This window comes from Leptonychotes weddellii, chromosome 11 (assembly GCF_054177405.1).
Source record: "Leptonychotes weddellii isolate Sample4059 chromosome 11, ASM5417740v2, whole genome shotgun sequence".
In the NCBI taxonomy this organism is placed as follows: Eukaryota; Metazoa; Chordata; class Mammalia; order Carnivora; family Phocidae; genus Leptonychotes; species Leptonychotes weddellii.
The window spans coordinates 36,822,465-36,842,198 of NC_138379.1; the positions used below are offsets into that span (position 1 = coordinate 36,822,465).

Below are 19,734 nucleotides of genomic sequence, written 5' to 3' on the forward strand. Positions count from 1 at the left end.
AGGGATGAAAAGGAGAAGTACCAGAGCCTGACTGAACCAGGTTCCAATCCCAGCTTCTTTGTTCTCTGAGCATGCTACTCCCTCTCTAGGCCTTGGGTTCCCACATACGTCATAGGAGGATAATGCCATACACCTCAAGGCGGGCAAGTGCGCAGGGATAAGAGACAGAAAGCAAGGACCCCTTGGTGAAGGAGTTTGGCTCTGACAGGAAGGAGGGAAAAGCAATAGTATTTGAGAAGATTTGGGTTTCTTTATAGGAAGGGGGCTCTAGGATAAGTCTATAAGTAAAACAGAAGGAGGAGGTAGTGAGAGAGGTTGAATGGGGTGGGCTCTGTTTCAGCTAGTTAGAATGTCTTCTCAGTTGCTTCATCCCTTCAGGAAATGTTTACTGAGCTGCTAATAGGCACCAGCTTAGGTACAGCAAACTACATCAGTGGATAAAACAGATGAAAACCTCCACCCTCGTGGTGGGGTGGGGACTGCATTTATTCAGTATTTACTATCTTTCAGGCACTGTGCTGGCCTCGACATCCACCATTGCAAGATGGTTGCAACCTTGTCTGATTTGAGGATGAGAAAAGCAAGACTTGGGAGTAAAGACCATCCTTCCCGGTGGCCACCTGCAGCAAATAGGAGGCATAGCACCGTTTGACCCCAGAGCCTTCCTACTCCGTGGCAGTCCTGGCCCCAGGATGGCAGTTTGTGAGCGAGCCTGAGACTCTCGGAAGACAGAGAGACCAGAAGTGAGGGGACAGGCAACAGCATGTTGAGGTGGTTGCCAAAGACTATGGATAGAGGCTGTTTGCTGATGTGAGCAGAGGCACTGGCCTGGGTTCCCAAGTGGGTGTGTGAGCATGAATGGGCATCCTGGCTGCAGGGCAGTCTCTCTCCTGGCCTGGCCAGAGAGGCCAGAGGGGCCCACTGGCCCTTTCTTGAGCGTTAGGTAGCAGGGGTGGCTCTGGGAGTCTCTGTGAGCTGCTTCGTCATTAAAGGCCAGCCAGCTCCCATCACTGGTGTCAAATGTGCAAAGATAATGGGACCAAGGCCTGCCTGAAATCAAAAAGAAATCTGGAACAGATGTTAGTTAGGAAACTTTTTCTTTTTTTACTTCGAACGGTAGCTTAAGCCTAACAGTTATTGGCAGAATTCTGGCCCGAATCAGAAACAATCAGCTGCCTGGCCTGAGACTGAATAGAGTCCCCAGCTTCCTGCTAATTCTTTCCCTGCTCAAGTTAGACATGCCTCCAAGGCCTGGACGTGTCCTGCCTGTGAGGTGGATGGGCCCCACGCCTTCGATTCAGTCTAGCCCTCAGGGCTTTCTGCTCTGCCCCTCCTGACCCATTGTCTTTTTCTCTTCTTGACCTTTTCTCTCCAATCCCTCCTCCTATGAATCATGTGAGTTTGGCAGGTGCCCACATACACATTCACACACACCAGACACATGCAACTTCCAATCTTGGTAACTGCCAAGTGTTCAGAATGGGGGTTATTCCCAACCATACAGGGCCAGCCAGAGACTTAAATCTCTTGTTCACCAAAGCCTCTCAAAGAATCTTTCTGTGGACTTCACTCTCAGGCACTCCAACTGAATGGGCTTTTGGCTGGGGCCCTGCTTTGGAAATTCAGAGTGCGGTGTTCAAGGACACCATCAGTTGAGCACCTACCATGGGCCAGACACTGTGCAAGCATATTCCAACTTCTTTCACGATCTCTCTAGCCCATGGCCTAGATGAGGGTCTCTGGGGTGGTCTTATGTTTCACTGGCTCCTGCCCCATCCTGCAGAATTCCCTGGTCCTGTTTGGAGGGGCCCTAGGATGGTCACCCAACAACTCCTGAACCAGCTGGTTGGCTGTTATTGCCATGCCTTCCTCTCCTGCCTATGGCAGTTATTAGAGCTTTGACGTCAGTGACTAGGGCCAGATCCCCAAGTGCTCCTCAGTTTGCTACTTTTCAGAGCCTGGAATGTGATGTGCTCCACAAAAAAAGACCCTCCACACAGTCTGTGTTGATTGGGTCCCAGTATGTGTTGGTTATGGACCATATTTCATCAAGTCCCTCTGGAAATTCACTCTTCCTCTTTTGCCTGCAGCTACTCTCTCCATGGGGCTCACGCTAAAGCCCCCTTAGCTAGATTGGGTGACCAAGATCTCCAACACATATCATGTTGTCATCCCCTTCCATGTTTTTGCTGCTACCTCCTTCCTGCTTACATTCGCCTTCTCTCCATGCAAAGAGCAAGCTGTGTTCCTTGCCCCCATGCTTTTGGACAGGAGATGTGTCTGACTCTAAGTCCCAGTGGTGTGCACCACTTAATCCCAGGATAGGTTATACTAACTTCACAAAAGCCCTGCGAGGAGGTTGACCATATAAGCTCCAAATCAGAGGCCCTAGTCAGGAGGCTGAAAGATCTTCAGTAAAGATCACTGAACTGTGTTCTAAGAGTCCCAGGTTCCAGGGCTGGTCTTGCCATGAATTCTGACATGGCCTTGGGCAAATGGGTTCTCCTCTGTGGTTTTCTGAGCTCCTACTCATTACCTGGGGGCAGCAAGAAGATGGCTCTCCAAATTCCCTTCCTGCTCTAATAGGAGAGATGCCTTGTTCAAGAACAGGCTGGTTTTCTTGCCCACCAGTAACTGGCCATGCACTCCTCGAACATCTTCAACAAGGACATTCAGTGCTCAGAGGACTGAGTCAAGTCAATACTTGTCTGCCCAGATGGCCTTGTTGCTATCTGCATTGACCTCCCTCTTCACCTGGGCCTTACTTAATGAACAGGGCCCTTGGTGCCTGCCAGACCTCGTCTCTTACTGCTCTCCCTTGCTCTCTCCATTTCAGCCAAACTGGACTCTGTGGATCCTTGACACATAGACATACTCCAGGCCCAGGGCTGCCACCTCTCCCTGAGATACTCTTACCCTGGATACCTGCACAGATTGATCCCTCCTCCTTCTGGTCTTTGCTCAGAAGATACTTTATCAGCAACACCTTCTCTTCAGTCTTTTTCTAAGTACTCCCCACACCATCACTTCTCTCCCCTTTCCTGGATTTATTCATCACATCCCTATTACCACCTGACATACTTATATTTTACTTATATTTTTGAACTTTATTTTCTGTCTTTGCACATTGGGGTGTAAGCTCCAGAAAGGCAAGGGATTCGGTCACTTTAAAAGGTTTTGCACCCCTCACATCTAGAACTGGGGATAAGACATTGCACAGTATCAGGAGTCCCCTTTCATGTAGAATGTAATGTAGAATATGATGCAGTGGTTCTACTTGAAACTAGCTGGCACACAGTTGGCCCTTCGTAGATTTCTGGGGCATGAATAAGCCATCTGTCCTTGGCACAATTAAGTCTCTTGGAGGTAGAATGTAATGTCCATACTGGAGTTCCCCATTCAGAGAAAATAGAGGCATGAATTGGAAGACACAGCCTCAGAAATTAAAATAGAAACTTTTCCCCTCAAAGATGTAAGCCCGTTTCTTGCTCCTTCTCCATCCTTACCTCGGAACCAAGAGATTTAATCATCAGGGCATTGGAGGAATGGGCTGGAGGCCCATGAGAATGACAGTTACTGCAGAGAGACTCAAGATTATTCATTAAGTCATCATCGGAAAACAGTTCTCTTGGGTCTCTTGCATTTCTGCATGTCTGGTGAGTAGAGGCACTGACTGTTCTTATTCTGGATTCTCTTTCCAAGGATGTTTGTACAGCTAACAGCCTTGCTGGGCAGAGATAGCGCCTCCTTCTGGATGGAACCATGGTCAGGCAAGCTGGGTATCCCTCATAAAAGACTCGGGTTCCCTAAGCTGAGGGTTGCTTTCCTGTGGCTCGCTCCAGTGGGTATGCAGCTATCATCTGGCCCACTTTATATCACCTCGCGAGAACCGGGGCTCAGGGAAACGCACAAATGCGAATCCTCTGTCTACTCTGTTGGAGTCTCTTCTCTTCCAGCAGCATCCATGGAACAGTGCACCTCCTAACTTGTTAGCTCACAAGTAAGAGAACATCTCAGATCCTTTGCAGTCCTTGGTACTCATTCGTTCTTTTATCTGTTTAACATTTTAAACATCTTTTATTGAGTTAATTACAAAATTAATACCGATTTGCTGTGAAAATTTTAAATAATACAGAAATGTGAAAAATTTTAAAAAGCACAAAACTCCTTTTCCCATTCGTCAGTAATCGGTACATATTCTTCCAAGCTCTTGTGCGTACGTACATAATCTCCTTCTCATGTGCATGCCATCTCTTTTCCTCTCTGACTCATGCTCACACTCACTGATTGAATTTGGACTTTTAAATTAAGAAAATGGGCACCAGAAAGGCTGTTATGGGCACTCCTCTATGTCAGCCTGTATAGATCTACCCCCCTTCCTTTGAACAATGGCATATTCTTCCACCCTGTGGATCTGCGCAGGGAAGTGGTTTCCCTGGACTGAGTTCTTATACAAAGCACTGGAGGGGCACCTGGTGGGTGCAGTCAGTTGAATATCCGACTCTTGGTTTCGGCTCAGGTCATGATCGCAGGGTTATGTGATTGATCCCCATGTCTGGTTCTATGCTCATCATGGAGTCTGCTTGAAATTCTGCTTGAGATTCCCCTGCCCCTCCCCCCGCTCGTGTGCACTCTTCCCCCTCCCTGGCTCTCAAATAAATAAGTAAATAAATAACATCTTTAAAAAAACAAAGCACTGGAGATACACAAAGTGGAGAATGTTCAAATCTTCCATTTTGATCCAGGCATTTTGAATATAAATATTTAAATCAGAATTGTGTAACGATAATAAATTTCTATTGTAAAAATATTTTCCCTCACCAAAGGCCTTAAACCAATTCAAATCCTTGATTTTTTTTGTAGTTAAACTATTAATTAAATCATCTCTATTTTTTTAGTCCTAACTGTAGATTACTAAAATAATGCTTATTTTTGTTCTCTCCTTTTCCATGAAAACTTCACAAGAGAGGTCTAGTTTATGGATCAGTTTTTGATCCATATCAAGTTATCTTGATTATTGGCTTGGGCTTGGTGAATTTTCTTTTCTAGACCTTATTTCTATCAAGTTCAATTTTCCTGGGTCCAACTGTGTATATCTACATGTTAACCATTTTTCTTTTTATCCATTGCCCGTATTATTTTCTGTTAATTATTTTTACAGAAAATATTCATCAAGATTTGGATAAAGACTCCATAATAATTATTTAAAGCAAATCCTAGAGAAAGTTGGGAGCAATTCCCCTTGGGCTTCCACACTGTCTTTCTGGCCCTGGCCTGGTCTAGTGTATGGCTAGTCCGAATTGCCTCTCTTGTTTCCCATCACTTTGCTCTATGGCATGTTCTTACTGTGCCCTTGTCTAAGCCAGTAGCAAATGGAGGCTGTGACATGTAGATCAAATATCCTTGTGGCCAAAACTGGGGGTCAAAACATCTTACTTTTGGTACATGTATATAAGACATGGTTCCTGCTCTCTAGGTGTAGAGGAATAAGGATGGATACAAAGAGCAGTAAATCACCTGAGCTAAGGGCTAACAGAATTGAACTCAGTGCTCTGGGAACATAGAGGAAGATTCAGCTACTCCTTCAGGAAGTGAAGATGGGAACAACAACCACGTTCACCAGCTCACCCTAATATGGAAATGCGTGATTTCATAAAGTGTTTCCGGGAAAAAAGCTAAAATGTAGATTGGGTGGGGGGAAGTTTTTTGGTTAACTTTCAGTAAGCTAGAACTTTCCAGTTACCTATAATCCACCCCCCATCCCCTTGCCCTTTCCTTAACACTCTAGTTAATCAAGGTTGAACTGTGCCTCCCAGGGGGTCTCAGAGAAGTGCCCTTGAGCTTACTGAACATTTGGTTTTAGGGACAGGAAGACACTTATACAGTGCTGTGTCTTTCACACACAACAGGGGAAGTCATCTTTCTTTGTCTCTTTTTCTAAACCGAGTATCTATTAATCCAAACCTCACCCAGGGCCGGGGCACAGAGGGCTGGGCGGGAGAGCCTGCACGTGCCGCTGAGAAAGCTTTCGAGGCCATTATCTCGTGGGCCACAGCAGGAGCCAAAGTGGGTGTCATTAGAGGCCTCAAAGGGCTGGTCTGCATCCCCCCACCGAGACATAAAAAAGGGTTAATTACAAAGAGGAGCTGGCTGGACAAAGGACCAAAGACAAGAAATTGTAAACGGTAGAAAAAAAGGACACAGTGAAGACAAAATAACGTGGGAGCACACTGTAGTTCCCCTAGCAATCGATGCAGTGGGAAGTTTCTGGGCCCTTCTGTAATTGTTGGAGCTGGGACAGAAAAGGAGCTTTTAGAACACCAGTAAGATAGGAATCTTCAAACCACGGCTGGCCCTGAATCCTGCAGAGCCAGAGCTGGAAAGAAAGGGGCACCCCCAGACTCCGAGCAGGGCTCTTTCTGTACCTCCCACAGGCTCCCTTATCTCATTTCGTATTTAAGAACAATACTGTACATTTTTCATCTTTCGAAATCAGCCAACTCAACAAGAGTAACTAACTGTATTAGCTCTCCTGGCTTGCTTGTATGTGACATTTGTTATAGGACCCCCTCTTAGTGACCACTTCATGATGTGCCTGGGCCGGACCAACCGGAGCCGCCATAGCCTGACCCTGCGGGCTGAGTGAGCTACCAGGACACGGGCCCAGCCTGAGAGCATTACTGGTCCCTGTGCTATAAGCAAATCGAAGGCACGACGAATTCTGCAATCAAAAAAGACTTGGATTTATAGTTTGGCTTTGCTACTTATTGTCTGTGAGAACGTGGGTAGTCACTTCACCTCTCACAGCCCTCGTCTTCTTTGTAAACTGGGCACAATAGAAGCTGCCGCAAGGGCTGGTGGGAGGATACAGGGAAATGGCTCTGAGTCTAAGACTCTCCTCACTGTGCCAGGGTCCCGGGCCCACTCATTGCAGTAGGGGCGCTCTTTAAACATGGTGATGATGGTGTCCTCCTGGCAATGGTGATGACCAGGACAGGAGCACAACCTCAAGCTCAGATTTAGCTCCCAAAGCGGGGTATTACATGACTAGGACAATCAGGGTAGATGGACATGCTTCTCAGAACCCATGGGTTTATTAAACCAGGAAGTTTTAGAGTGACACTCACTCAGCTAGGGAATGTGGCTGTTTACATTCATGCTCGTTGTGTATATAGGTGGACACCTCTCTCTGTGGGGTTTCTCAGGGATTGGCCAGATAATTAATTTCATGGCGTATGTCATTTACCAACGCTCCCAAGAAATCTGAAATACAGATAAATGCTTTTATTAGAAGTTATATCAGATTTAATATTTGATTAAGTGGTTAATAGATATCTAACATTACATGGCAAGACTAGAGATAAACCTTGAGGATTTCTGGGTAACTTATAGTCTGTCAAATTTCTTTGTAACCCATGGCACTTTCTTTCTTTTCCTGGGGGCATTTAAGCACGTAAGACACCTTTACTCTTTCCCCTGCCTGGGCATCTGCCACACGCTCTGAGTTTCCCACGGGACAGGGAGCTTGAGGCAGCTGTGCCCGAGGTCAGCCTCTTTTTTCCCCACCAGCACCCTCCCACCACACCCGCAGCGTCCTCAAGTCTGCCCAGTTGCTGACGTGGGGGGTTGAATGGTGGCCCCCAAAGTTATGCCCACCCAGAACCTGCGGATACGAGCTTACTTGGACAAAGGGTCTTTGCAGATATAGTTAAGTTAAAAATCTTGAGATAAGATGAGCCTGGATTACTTTAGTGGACCCTAAATCCAATGACAAGTGTCCTTATAAGAGACAGAAGAGAAGACATGGCAGAAAAGACCGGAAGGCATGGGAAGAGGGAGACAAAATTTGGAACAGCATGGCCACAAGGAATGGAGACAACCACCAGGGCCGGAAGAGGCAAGGAAGGATTCTCCCCTAGAGCCCCCAGAGGGGTGCTGCACCTCCAGCACCTTGATTTTGGACTTCAGGCTCGGGACATGAGAGCATACATTTCAGCGGCAGTCCTAGGACTCTAGTACCCCAGCCTAGCCTGCTTTCCACCCGACGATGGTCTCCTAATGCCACTCTGCGGCATCCTGTCTCCTTTCTATTCACTTTCAATTTTCCTGTTTACCTCAGAAAATTGTTCTCGCAATGTTCCATCTGCTAACCTGGTTCTCCCAGTCCACTCTTTCCTCTGTGACATCCCTACATTCAGCTTTAGTTTACTTCAGCTTTTAATATTCGGGGTTTCAGACACATGCCTCTCTCCCCCCGCCTTTTCAACCTGAAGATACCTGTGATTTGAGGCTACAGTTAACAGGTGACTCCCCCATCCCTGTGCTCATGGTAGAGGTCCTCTAGAGCATCCTCTCTCCCTTTTCTCATTTGTCCTCTAGAGCATCTTGGCAGGGGGATTTTCTCGCACCTGTTCACCTGCTTGCACTTATTTATAGATGAGGAGCTCACCAACCCCAGGGCAGCTTGTCTGGTTAGATTCTCTCTGCCTGTTAAGACCTTGAATTGGTCAGATACTGAGCCAAACTTGCTTGTTTGCCTGTAACTTCACCCTCTACTCTTTCCCCCCTCTGGAGTGACACAGGATAAGCAGGCCTCCAAGATTTGCAAAGAGCTGTCATCATCCCTAAGCCCTCTTGGTGCCACGGTGGACAGCCCTACTTCCTCCAGGTTGTTTGTGCCAGATGGGCTTCCCAGCTCAGTCGGGACACAGTGCTCTCTCCTCTGCAGTGTCTTCTCTAGCCCAGGCTCCTGATGATGATAAATGTGCTCTGGTCCCTCACACCACAACCCTGGCTGAGGGGCTGGCCAACCACTACCCTTTGCCTGTTTGCCTCTCTTCCTTCTGGGAAGAGTGTATGTCCCACTCCTCGTGATTCTGACAAGGCTGATCAAGAGTCTCAACCTTCTCACCACAGGGAGAGCATGGATCCTAGCAGAGTATGCCATATACCTGGATGAGCTCTTGCTGGGATTCATTTGTGCTCATGAGTTGTTGTGATCATGTAAGCCTGAGTCCATCTTTACTACCCCTGGGAGAGACCCGAGGAGAGAATGCTGCCAGCACAATGGAAAATGAGAAAGGTGGGAAAATTGATTCTCTGGTGATATACTTGGAGCATCTGGGTTCAACTGTGTTGGATGCTAATCCACCCCTGGATTTTTCAGTTATGCAAACCCCCACATTCCACCTTTGCTTGAGCTAGTTTGACGTACATTGCTGCTTTTGCAAGCAGGGGTATTGACCTGTACATCCAGCGCAGCCAGTGTTCCCCTACGGGCCGCTCAGGAAGGACGGGCTATGTTTGGTCATGGCCATTGCTAAATCTCCTTGCTTCTTTCATCCATGGTCACACAGCTACCTTCCTTCATGACATCCCAGCCACTGTTTCACATTGGCTACTGGCAGCCCAGCCTTCAGTCTGGGAGTCCTATCTTCCCTGCCTCCAATGCTCCATCTCTGGGCTGTGCTCCATTAGTTAGATCTCTTGGGCCAGGGCATGTCCCCATGTCATCACCAATGTCCTGTACTCCTCACGCCCAGAAGGAGTCCCTTTGGCCCAGTTGATATTTCTGTATTCCCCACATGGAGACTCCAAGAAAGATTGTGCACATAATCCTATTAAGCAGAAGAAGAACGGCATTGAAAAACAACCTTTAACATGCTGCAGTGAATTATGCAGCAAATCATAAGCATCACCCCCAAAGATGATGTCTACAGGAAATGGCCTTATGCAGCTAATTGTTAACTGGGAAACTCTTTCATTAATTCAAACAGGTCACCATTTTAAATGATACTGTCACATAAATGCGGTGTGAAGGTTTACGTGCAGATCACTCGAAGGTATCCTTTTTTTTTTTTTTGAAACTGACTAATGCTGCATTATGTTTTATTGTGCAATAAAATTATGTGCTAAAATTATGCTCATAAATGTACGTAAATGTAAACCAAGCTATTAGTTATGTTTTCACAGATAAAAGTCATTAGCATAGCTATCAAACTCTTCTCCCATTTGAATAACAGAATTATGTCTGGAGTCTCTGGCTGGCTTGCTGGGGTTCAGTCCTGGTGAGAACAAGTGTAAATCTTGCTGCCTGTCGGGTCTGTGGGAGCAAGTATCCCGACCTGACTTCCGCCCGCTGAGGCCAACTTTGTGCCGACCCTGCTGGGGTCACCGGCTGAGGAGGGACCCTTTCAGCATCTCTTGGCATCTTCCGTCCCTGGGAAGTCATTCTTAACACCTCCCCACCTACTTCCTGCTAATTAGACTTATCGAAAAACAATTGTAGATCTTTTGAGATTTCAGGAGGCTGACAGCATCTTTTAGCGACAGTCACAGGGAAACAAAGTTTCATGTATAATTCATGAGGTGCGTGGTCATCCTGGTGGGAAATTATCTCCTGACAGACTGCGGTGGTGGTGTCCTGTCAGAATGGCCTACAGTGTATAATTAAAACCTGAACAGAACAAATTAATGCTGATTACTTTATAAACAGTTTGAAAGCTTGAATTCTGTTCCCTGTGTTGCAAGAAGAAAACAGATATTTCAGAAATGTGTAGATCTCCCCCACCTCACTAATAGTTCTGCTAATAAAGGACCCTTGAATAGATATTACAGTTTACATTCTTTGTCCTCCAGTTTGCTTCCATGAAGCTCAACTGCACTAAGTCAGAGGCACCAAACCAAAAATTTGGCAGGTGCTAAATCTCCATGCTGACAGTGTCTGCCCCTCTTCTGTAAATGCATATTTGTCTGTCTGGGCTGACAAAAGCTCTAGCATTTATGGAGTATGAGCCCTGTTAAGGACCCTACCAGCTCAGCTAGTCACACCGTTCACCTTAGAGACTGGGGAACTGAGACCATTGAAGGGGAGCGACTGGCCCAGGGTCAGGCAGAGCTATGATGAGATTCCAAGGTTGCCAATCCAGAGCTCCTTCCAGAGCCCTGGATTTGGAGCAACAGCAGCTGCAATATTAAACTTAACATTTTTGAATACTGATCAAGCATCAGGGGGACAGTGTGACTGGGTGAAATAAGCACAGGACTGAGCCAAATATGGGTTCAAATTCTAGCCCAGCCTCGTAGCAGTTGGCTGAACTTGGACATGTTACTTTCCATGAGTCTTAGTTTATTCATAGGTAAAGGGAGGTTTTTGGTTTGACATGGTCCCTCTTGTTTACTTTTGCTTTTGTTGCTTTTGGTGTCAGATTAACAAAATCATCATCAAGACCAATGTCAAAGAGCTTACTACTTAACGTTTTCTTCTAAGAATGTTATGGTCTCAGGTCTTAGGTTGAAATCTTCAATCCGTTTTGAGTTCGTTTTTATATACAGTGTAAGAAAGTGGGTCCAGTTTCATTCTTTTGCATGTGGCTGTCCTGGTTTTCCAGCACCATTCATCGAAGAGGCTGTCCTTTCCCCATGGTATATTCTTGCCTCCTCTGCTGTAGATTAATGGGTTTATTTCTGGGCTCTCCATTCTGTTCTGTTGACTTATATAGGTCTGTTTTTCTGCTGGTGCCATACTGTTTTGATGACTATAGCTTTGTAACATAGTTTGAAACCAGGACATTTGTTTTCATTGTTTTATTCTCTTGACCTTCAGTATGCACACTTTAGGAAGTGCAGACACGTGGAAGCAGGCCCCCTTGCAGTCATCTCCATTTTGCAGAGGTCAATGGCAGTGTGGCCTTATCTGCCATGGTCAAGGAAGTCCATGGCTGACTCCAGGCTCAGGGGGAATTCCACTTTGCACTCATGCTTTAGCAAGGGGCTGGGGTCCGGCAAAGGCAAGGCTTGGGTTTTTTGCAGTGTTTTCTGATTGGTGATCTCTGAATCTCGTAGAATATAAGAGGTAGCACCCAGGTGGGCAGAGAAGAACTTGAAGGCGAGAAGCACCATGAACGATGTCTTGGAATGAGAGTATCTTTAGCTCCATTGGTTCCAGAAACAACACCTGCACAGCTAGATTGAGGGGAATAAGGGTTCACAGGCTGACTTAGACAATTGTTCTGGATGTGCCTTATACAACTCGAGGGTGTGCCATTTATATCCTATTCATTGTAAACTTGTATATTTATTTACATTCCTGGCAGATGGCAGGTGGGCTGTCTCAATAAAGGAGCGCCTTTTTTCGAACTTGTGTGAAGCATCCCGTAGGCTGGTGATGGTGCTGATCAGATATTGATTCCTTTACCCATCTCCTAACTATAGGATCTATTCCTCACCTCTCCTCCTCATCTGACAGGTGGTTGTTCTGCCCCTCAAAGCAGTGCCTGCCCCTGCTATACCAGATCTACTGGGCTGGGTTCAGACACTGCTTATGCAGAGCCAACCCCTGCCTGAGGGGAGAGTGGACTCAGCGTCCAAACAGCCTGAGTGAAGTTCCCAACTACATGGTTTCAAAAAACCCCTTTCCCCCGGGACAGTCTGAGGAGTAAATGCTGGATGTCAGTGCCAGTTCATCCCCCAACTTCCCCAAGAGTAAGAGTATCTCACTGTGTGTTCTAAAGTGTGGGATGTGATATTCATCCCTCCCCTTGGAGGCAGGACTCCTTCTGGAATTCCCATCCTCCGGCTTTGTGGAAGAGCCCTGACCAGGAAGCTGGCACCTGACTTCATGTCCATGTCTGGGGTAGCCTTGGAGGTTGCAGGTAGTGTTTGCAGCACAGACAACCTCTCCTCACATTGTGGCTTCTACAATTTTAATTCATGCTGGCATTTTTACATTTCTTGGCACTGAATCCTTACCAGCACTTCAGGTGAAATCATCTGATATTTTTATTCCTTTTTTTTTTTTTTTCTTTTAGGGTGTGAGATCTTCGGCACACCAGGATTACTTAGTGCCAAGACTGTGTAGTTTTTGAGGAGTGTGTGAGCTGGTGCAGTTGTCGGGGATGATGGGAGAAAGCCACAGAAGGGGCTGGAAGGGTGTCTGTTCTCTGTCTTAGCAAAGAGCAGGCAGAGATAGGCACACACATCAGCCTAGGAATGGAGATTAGACACCAGGGAGAATTTACTAAGAGAAAGGAATGCAGACCCACACAGTCTGTCTGCATGGAATGCCTTCAAGCGTTCCTGAATGCCAGCTCCCTGCGAGCCACTGTATTCAGGGACTGTGGATCCAGAGATGAGCAAGACTCAGAGCCCCTGCCCTCATGGAACTTAACAGTGGAGGTCGGGAGATGGAAGTAAACAGTAATTCTATGTTTCCAACTCTGAGGGAGCAAAAGTCTTTTTAAACCAAGAAATTTAAAAGCAAAGAAATTTAAAAGAAAATTTATTTCTTCTTTAGAAGAAAAGACTAATATACTTGAAGACATCAAAAGTTTAAAAGTTCTGTATAATGAAAGGCACAAATCAAAAGATCGGTAGAAAACAATTATGATATATATCACACACGAAGACTTTTCAACTGTAATGCATAGAATGCCTACCAATCAAAAAATAGAAAATGGGCAAAGGATATGTATTAATGATCTATTGCTACTTAACAAATTACCCCCCAAATTTAGTGGCTTAAACTTTTATCATCTCACCGTGTGTGCAGGCATGGATTCAGGAGGGCTTCTTGCTCAAGATCTCTCCCAGGCTGCAGTGAAGGTGTTGGCTGGGGCTGAGTCATCTTCGGCTTGACTGGGGAAGGACCCATTTCCAAGCTCATTCACATGATTGTTGATGAGATTCTGAACCTCACTGGCTGTTGGCCGGAAGCCATGTGGGCTTCTCCAGAAGACAGCTAAATTCATGGCAGCTTGTTTCGCCAGACTGAGGAAGAGCCAGAAAAAGAGAAAAAGAGTGCTAACAAGATGGAAGTCACCATCTCTCTAACCTAATGTTGGAAGTGACAAACTACCATCTTTGCCATGTCTGCTCATTAGTAGCAAGTCACTAGGCCATTAAGGGACGGAGATTATATAAGGGCACAAACACCAAGGGATGAGGACCATTGGGGGCCATTTAGAAGTCTGCCTGCCACAGGATACAAATGGGCAGTCCACAGACAGAGAAGTGACCTATAAACTTATGAAAAGATGTTCAGCATCACTAGTAATGAGGAAAAATGCAAATTCAAATGGTAAAGAGAAGTCATGCTTTACCATCACATTAAAGACAATTAAATAGTGATGACATCTGGTTTGGGTAAGGGTTTGGGGAAACAGGTGTTATTATGCAGTATTGGTGGAAGAGAGGATTGCTATTGGACATGAAGATGCACATAGCTCTTTACCCAACAAGGGAACTTCTAAGACTCTAGTCAAGAAAAATACAGGTGCACAAAGCCTTATATTCAAGAATGCTCATGGAAATAGTGTCTGCAGTAGTGAAAAATGAAACCACAGTCATGCCCACCTGTAAGGATGATTAAGTAAATTATGAGACAGCTAATCTATGGGATTCAAGGCAGGGATAACAAGAATGAGGTAGATGAAAAGATCCTCAAAACATATTTTTAAGTAAACAAAACAAATTGCGGAATAGTGTCATGCCAGGTAAAAACAAAACAAAAGCACACAATAGAGCAAAACCATCATTTTTCTATATGCACATGTCTGTGTGAAGTTACTTATTGAGAGTATGGAAGGACACAGACCAAAGTGATGCTAGTGGTTACCTCGAGCGTGAGGGGAACAGTTAGAAGGCAGGACTGATGACTAAAGGGGGTTTTCCTTTTATCTGTGTAGTCTTAGCTTTTACAATAAGAATGTGTACATGTATTATTTAATTAAAAAGTAACTGAAGAGAATGGATATTTTTGAAACACACAATTACCATCAGTGGAAATAACATAATCAGAGTTATCTTGGGATTGAAAGTCCTTCCTCCAAGGAAAAGAGAACATACTGTTGCCATAATTCTCAACCTGAGCCCTGAATGTCATTGAGGGATATAAACCAGATTGGGTTACAGAGACTTGCAGCCAGACGAGCCTCATATTAAATAGAAGAAAGTCCAACGGGCAAACGAAATTGAAGGGAAATCTTCTCCCCCCCTTCTCTGACATTATCTCCTCAAGGAGAAATATAAAACAGTTTAGAAATGCCATAGATCCTAAAGGTCTATAGGTACTGTAGCTTGGGATCATCTAGAGCCTCAGTAAATAATGGTGAGATCAGATGTGTATTTAAATCCCTTCCTGGTCTATTAACATCCGTAAGGCTGTCATTTCTGGTGAACTGAGGTTAAAATATTGGAATATTTCCATACTGGTTAGTAAATAGCCACTGTCACGTGGACCAGACGCCTCCCCATCCACCCCCTCCCACCTGACGCTGTTGCCTCCCTCTAGACCTGCACCTCCGCAGGAATCAGCAAGAAAAGAGGAAATGTCTGGCATACCAGGAGCGCCAGGACCTTGCTTGACAGGCCAGCATCAGTCTGATTGGCCAGTGCCAGGCTCCTGCAGTTGGTAAATATATATGTTTATATATATAAAGTTTTAGGTAATTCAGGATGTTTGATGCACGGCATCAGGTGAGAAGGATGCCAACCTATGTAGAACATTAAAAGCAGGTACAGGGTTAGTGTAAATGATAACACCTCTTTCCCGCTCCCTTAGGTCATGATGGTGATGGGAGGAATAGAATTGGAAAGAGATTAGAGAAGTTCTTCACTTGGCTTAGACATGTCAGGTTATAGATTCCATGCTATTAACAATACATCCTAAGATTTCTTTGCACAGGTCAATATAGATAGAATGGCAGTGCAATGTAGGAGTGCTGTAGTGAAAGCCTGCATGGGCATTGAGTACCATGGGAGCCAAGACAACAGGATGGATCAGGGAAGGCTTCCTGGAGAAGGTGTTGCCTGCACCTACTTGGCCTTTGGAGGACAAGTAAGAATTAACCAGCTGAAGAAAAGGAAGAGTATTTCAGGCAATGAGAAGAAAAGTGACGGGGGCGGGGGAAGAAGAAGCAGCCTTAAAAGAGAAGTCTAACAAGGTTGGAGAAAAGAGTGTGGATCGTGGGCTGGGAGGAGGCTGGGCATAGAGGCCAGGGCAGATGCAGGTGGGAGACCTTGGTGACAAAATTAACTCCGGGACAAATGCACCTTGCTGGGCCTAAGGCCAAGTGCCACGTTCCCCACCTTTTCTATGCTGCCTGAAAGTATCTCTTTATTCTTCTTAATTCTTGATTCTCCTTCTCCAGAATCAAACTCTGTGCCTTGCCACCTCCCGCCCCAGGGAACAGATTGACTTTTGCACAAAAGCACTAGCAGGAGGGGCATCTTAAGCAGCAGCTGAATTTGAGCTTCTCTGGCAAAAATGTAACCCATGGCTTAAAGATGACCGACCTGGGATCATGGGCTCTTGGTTCTTGACCCCAAGGGGCAGACTGGAGTCACCTGAGGCAGATGAATAATCATGGAATATGGAACTCTTAAGTCCTTAGAAGGGCTGGTCTCAGGGGACCGAGATGGACACCCTGCTCCCACCTCAGAATCAGGGTCTTGGAGGCCACCCCATCACCTTCAGCATCTTTACCCTCTCCTATTTTTTTTTTTAAAGATTTTATTTATTTGACAGAGAGAGACACAGCGAGAGAGGGAACACAAGCAGGGGGAGTGGGAGAGGGAGAAGCAGGCTTCCCGCTGAGCAGGGAGCCCGATGCGGGGCTCGATCCCAGGACCCTGGGATCATGACCTGAGCCAAAGGCAGACGCTTAACGACTGAGCCACCCAGGCGCCCCCACCCTCTCCTATTGATGAAGGTGCTGGGATGGGTGAGACTCACCAGGCTCTCAGGGGGCCTGGGGGTGTGGTTCACGTCTTCTAAGCAGAGTTTGGTGGTGAGAATTCTGATCTTGTGTCTGTTAGCTACTTGAATGGTTACTGGTGTGGATCCTGTGGACAAGGTGTTTACGTTCTCTGAGCCTCAGATTCCTCATCTGCAATATGAAGAAAACAGTTGGTGCGCAAAGCCCCTTTGTGGTTGTCCTGGGGCCGTGTGTAGCAGGAACAAGATCCTTTTGTAATATCTTCTCATCACCTTTCCTGCGGCTCCTGGGGATAGAGTCATTTTTTCAGGAAACCTGTGCTGTTGGTCTTAGACAAAACTTTTGATGGCCTTTTGGGTCATATGAAGGGACACCCAGCTCCTGCTCCCAAATGGCGAGTTTTGAGGAGAGGAGCAGATAAACTGCTTTGTGCTGGGAATGCTTCTCTGTGCATGGTTTGCTGGCCTGGTGCCAACATGGGAGTTGGCTGGTGTGGGGGAAATGGTTTGTTTTATTTGATTGTTACTTGTTTCTTTTCTTGCAGGTCCAGGGAGGAAGCTGAGGTGCCCAGCTGAAGCAGCACCCCAGAGGATGACCTGAATACTGATGGTGGTACCAGTGAGGAAGCTGGAGGTGAGGAATTTTTTTCCCTTCTTTATTGAGTCCAAAAAAGTTTTTTTTTTTTTTAAGATTTTATTTTTTTTAATTTATTTGAGAGAGAGAGCACATGAGAGGGGGGAGGGTCAGAGGGAGAAGCAGACTTCCCGCCGAGCAGGGAGCCCGATGCGGGACTCGATCCCGGGACTCCAGGATCATGATCTGAGCCGAAGGCAGTCGCTTAACCAACTGAGCCACCCAGGCGCCCGAGTCCAAAAAAGTTTTGAGAGGTGTGTTTCAGGATAGAAACACATGGCCAAAGGAGCTCCCTGGTAAGGGGATCCCTGCAATATGGTGGCAGGCAGGGAAGGGGGCTGAGGATGGGGGACCGCAGGGGTTCCCCGTGGAGGGCCTGCCTGGCAGTCTTCAGGAGCCGTGATGCCCGATATTCAATTGGAGGTTTTTTTCTCTTTTTCCTTTTTTTCTTTTTCATGGTTTTTATTCTGATTATTCTCACATCCTCACCAACATTCCGCTAAATGTTTAGTTTTTCCTAGTCTTACAACGTGTAGGAAAATGAAGTCAGAGCCAAAGTCTACCTGGGGCAGAGAGTCCTGCTGATAATGCAGCTGTAGCAGGCTGAGGCTGGTGTGGAGGAATAGCTGACAACCCCCCGGCCCAGACAGTGGCTGCGAGGTCCAGCAGGAACACGGGAACCTGCTAGAAGGACAGGCTTCCTCCAGTCGCCCAGGGATGGGCCTTGAACTCTGGAGCTGGGAGTTGTTTGTGTTTTGCAGAGCGAATTCGTCACCTCCTCCCCTTTCTGGATTCTGAGAAATAGACACAGGGTCAAGGTGCAGTGTCAGCAGCCCAGCTGACAGGCACCCAACACCAGAATGAGAATCCTAATCTGCATTTTAGTCTAGATGTCAGCTGCCTGAGGGGAGAATGGGGTTCCTCAGACAGATCTTTACCGAGCAGCTTGCGAGGAGAATCATAGCGCCCTCGCCTGACATAGGAGGGATTCAACAGCCCTAACCAGGGAAGCCACCCATCACTTGCCTGTTACAAAGAGATGGACCAATGGAAGTCACATTCCCACCCAAACCACCAGTCCCCAGGCAGGGAGCTTAGCAGAGGGTGAAGCAAAGAGCAAAAGGTTTCTTCCTAACATCTTGAGGGAGAGAGACAATGGTCCCCCCTCTAGGTGTTCAGATTAAAGACCACCCTTGAAGGAGGGAGGATCTGGAGACCTATACTTAAAATGAACAGTAAATTATGAGACGCAGATATGGGACTGGTACAAGTGCGCACAGAGGGATCATCCTGGCTCCACCACTAACTAGCTGTGTGACCTTGGACATGTCACTTAACATCTCTGAGACTCAGGTTCTTGTCTGTAAAATGAGGGGTGACGATAATATCAACTTAATTTTTGTTGGATTGAATCTGCATTGTTGTAAGACTTAAATAAGTTAATACGTGGAAAGCGACCAGATCACTGTTAACGCGGTTGCTTTAACTCTTCTGATACTTGCATGCTCGATGCAGACCCTGGCACACAGCTAGCAGCTGGCAGATGGTGGTTGAATCCTCTGTTTTATCTTTGGGGTAAAACTCGTCGCTGACAGTGAGTGGGAGTGGTCAGTGGGAGGAACAGTGGTTCTGGGTACCGTCTGCTTTTCAGAGAATATAATAGTTTGTTGCAATAATAGCATTTGGAGAGAAATTCCTGTCCCAAGTGGAGCCAGTGATTTACTCTCTGGTTATGAGTATATAATGTTACTAATGTAGTGTGTGTTACCCCGGCTCTTCTAAACTTTCAGTGTCTGTGGGTTTTAGCAATCCCTGGCCTCTCCTAAACGTCCGGGGGTGGGGGTGGCTGGCTCTCTTGCCCCCCCTGCAGCCCCTCCCTGCAACACTCTGATGAAATGGCAGTCCTTGGGTGGAAATTCTGAGCTTTCAGGGCCCCCACCCACGGGAGGCTGGCTCTGCTTGCCCGCTTCTTTACTGAATGCAGGACGAGGCAAGAGGCCAAGGCGATTTCCTCTCTTTTAGTGCATCATAAAAAAGCATCTCATTCTGCATGTGACACCTCTCAAGTGCTCATGCCCAGGCCATGATTAGCAGATAATCTTATAAAGGCCTGTGGTCCAGCTGCTAAGACCCACCTGGGGACGAAGTGAAGGCCTACAACAGAGACCCCTTCCCACAGCCTCGAAGACTTGTTTCCTTGAAGTCACTCTTTTCCCATCTGGGGGTAATCTAGGCCCTCCTGCTCCTTGCTGGCTTGGCTCCTTGGCTGCCATTTTCCTTTCTCTAAGAGAACCTTGCTCCCAACCACTCAGACCCTTCTAAAGAGAAGACCTCATTCTCTGACTAAATTACAGAAGTACTGAGCTGGAGACTTTGGGAATTGTTC

General features: G+C 46.5%; 1 long non-coding RNA gene across 1 annotated transcript in view; it reads left to right on the top strand.

Moving 5' to 3' along the window:
- The window catches only part of LOC145716051 (uncharacterized), a 100,468-nt gene that overhangs the window by 40,811 nt on the left and 39,923 nt on the right, over positions 1-19,734 (top strand). Inside the window, exon 2 of the long non-coding RNA XR_014138382.1 lies at positions 17,260-17,348. This is a non-coding gene — a long non-coding RNA (uncharacterized LOC145716051). The remainder of the gene's footprint in view (positions 1-17,259; positions 17,349-19,734) is intronic.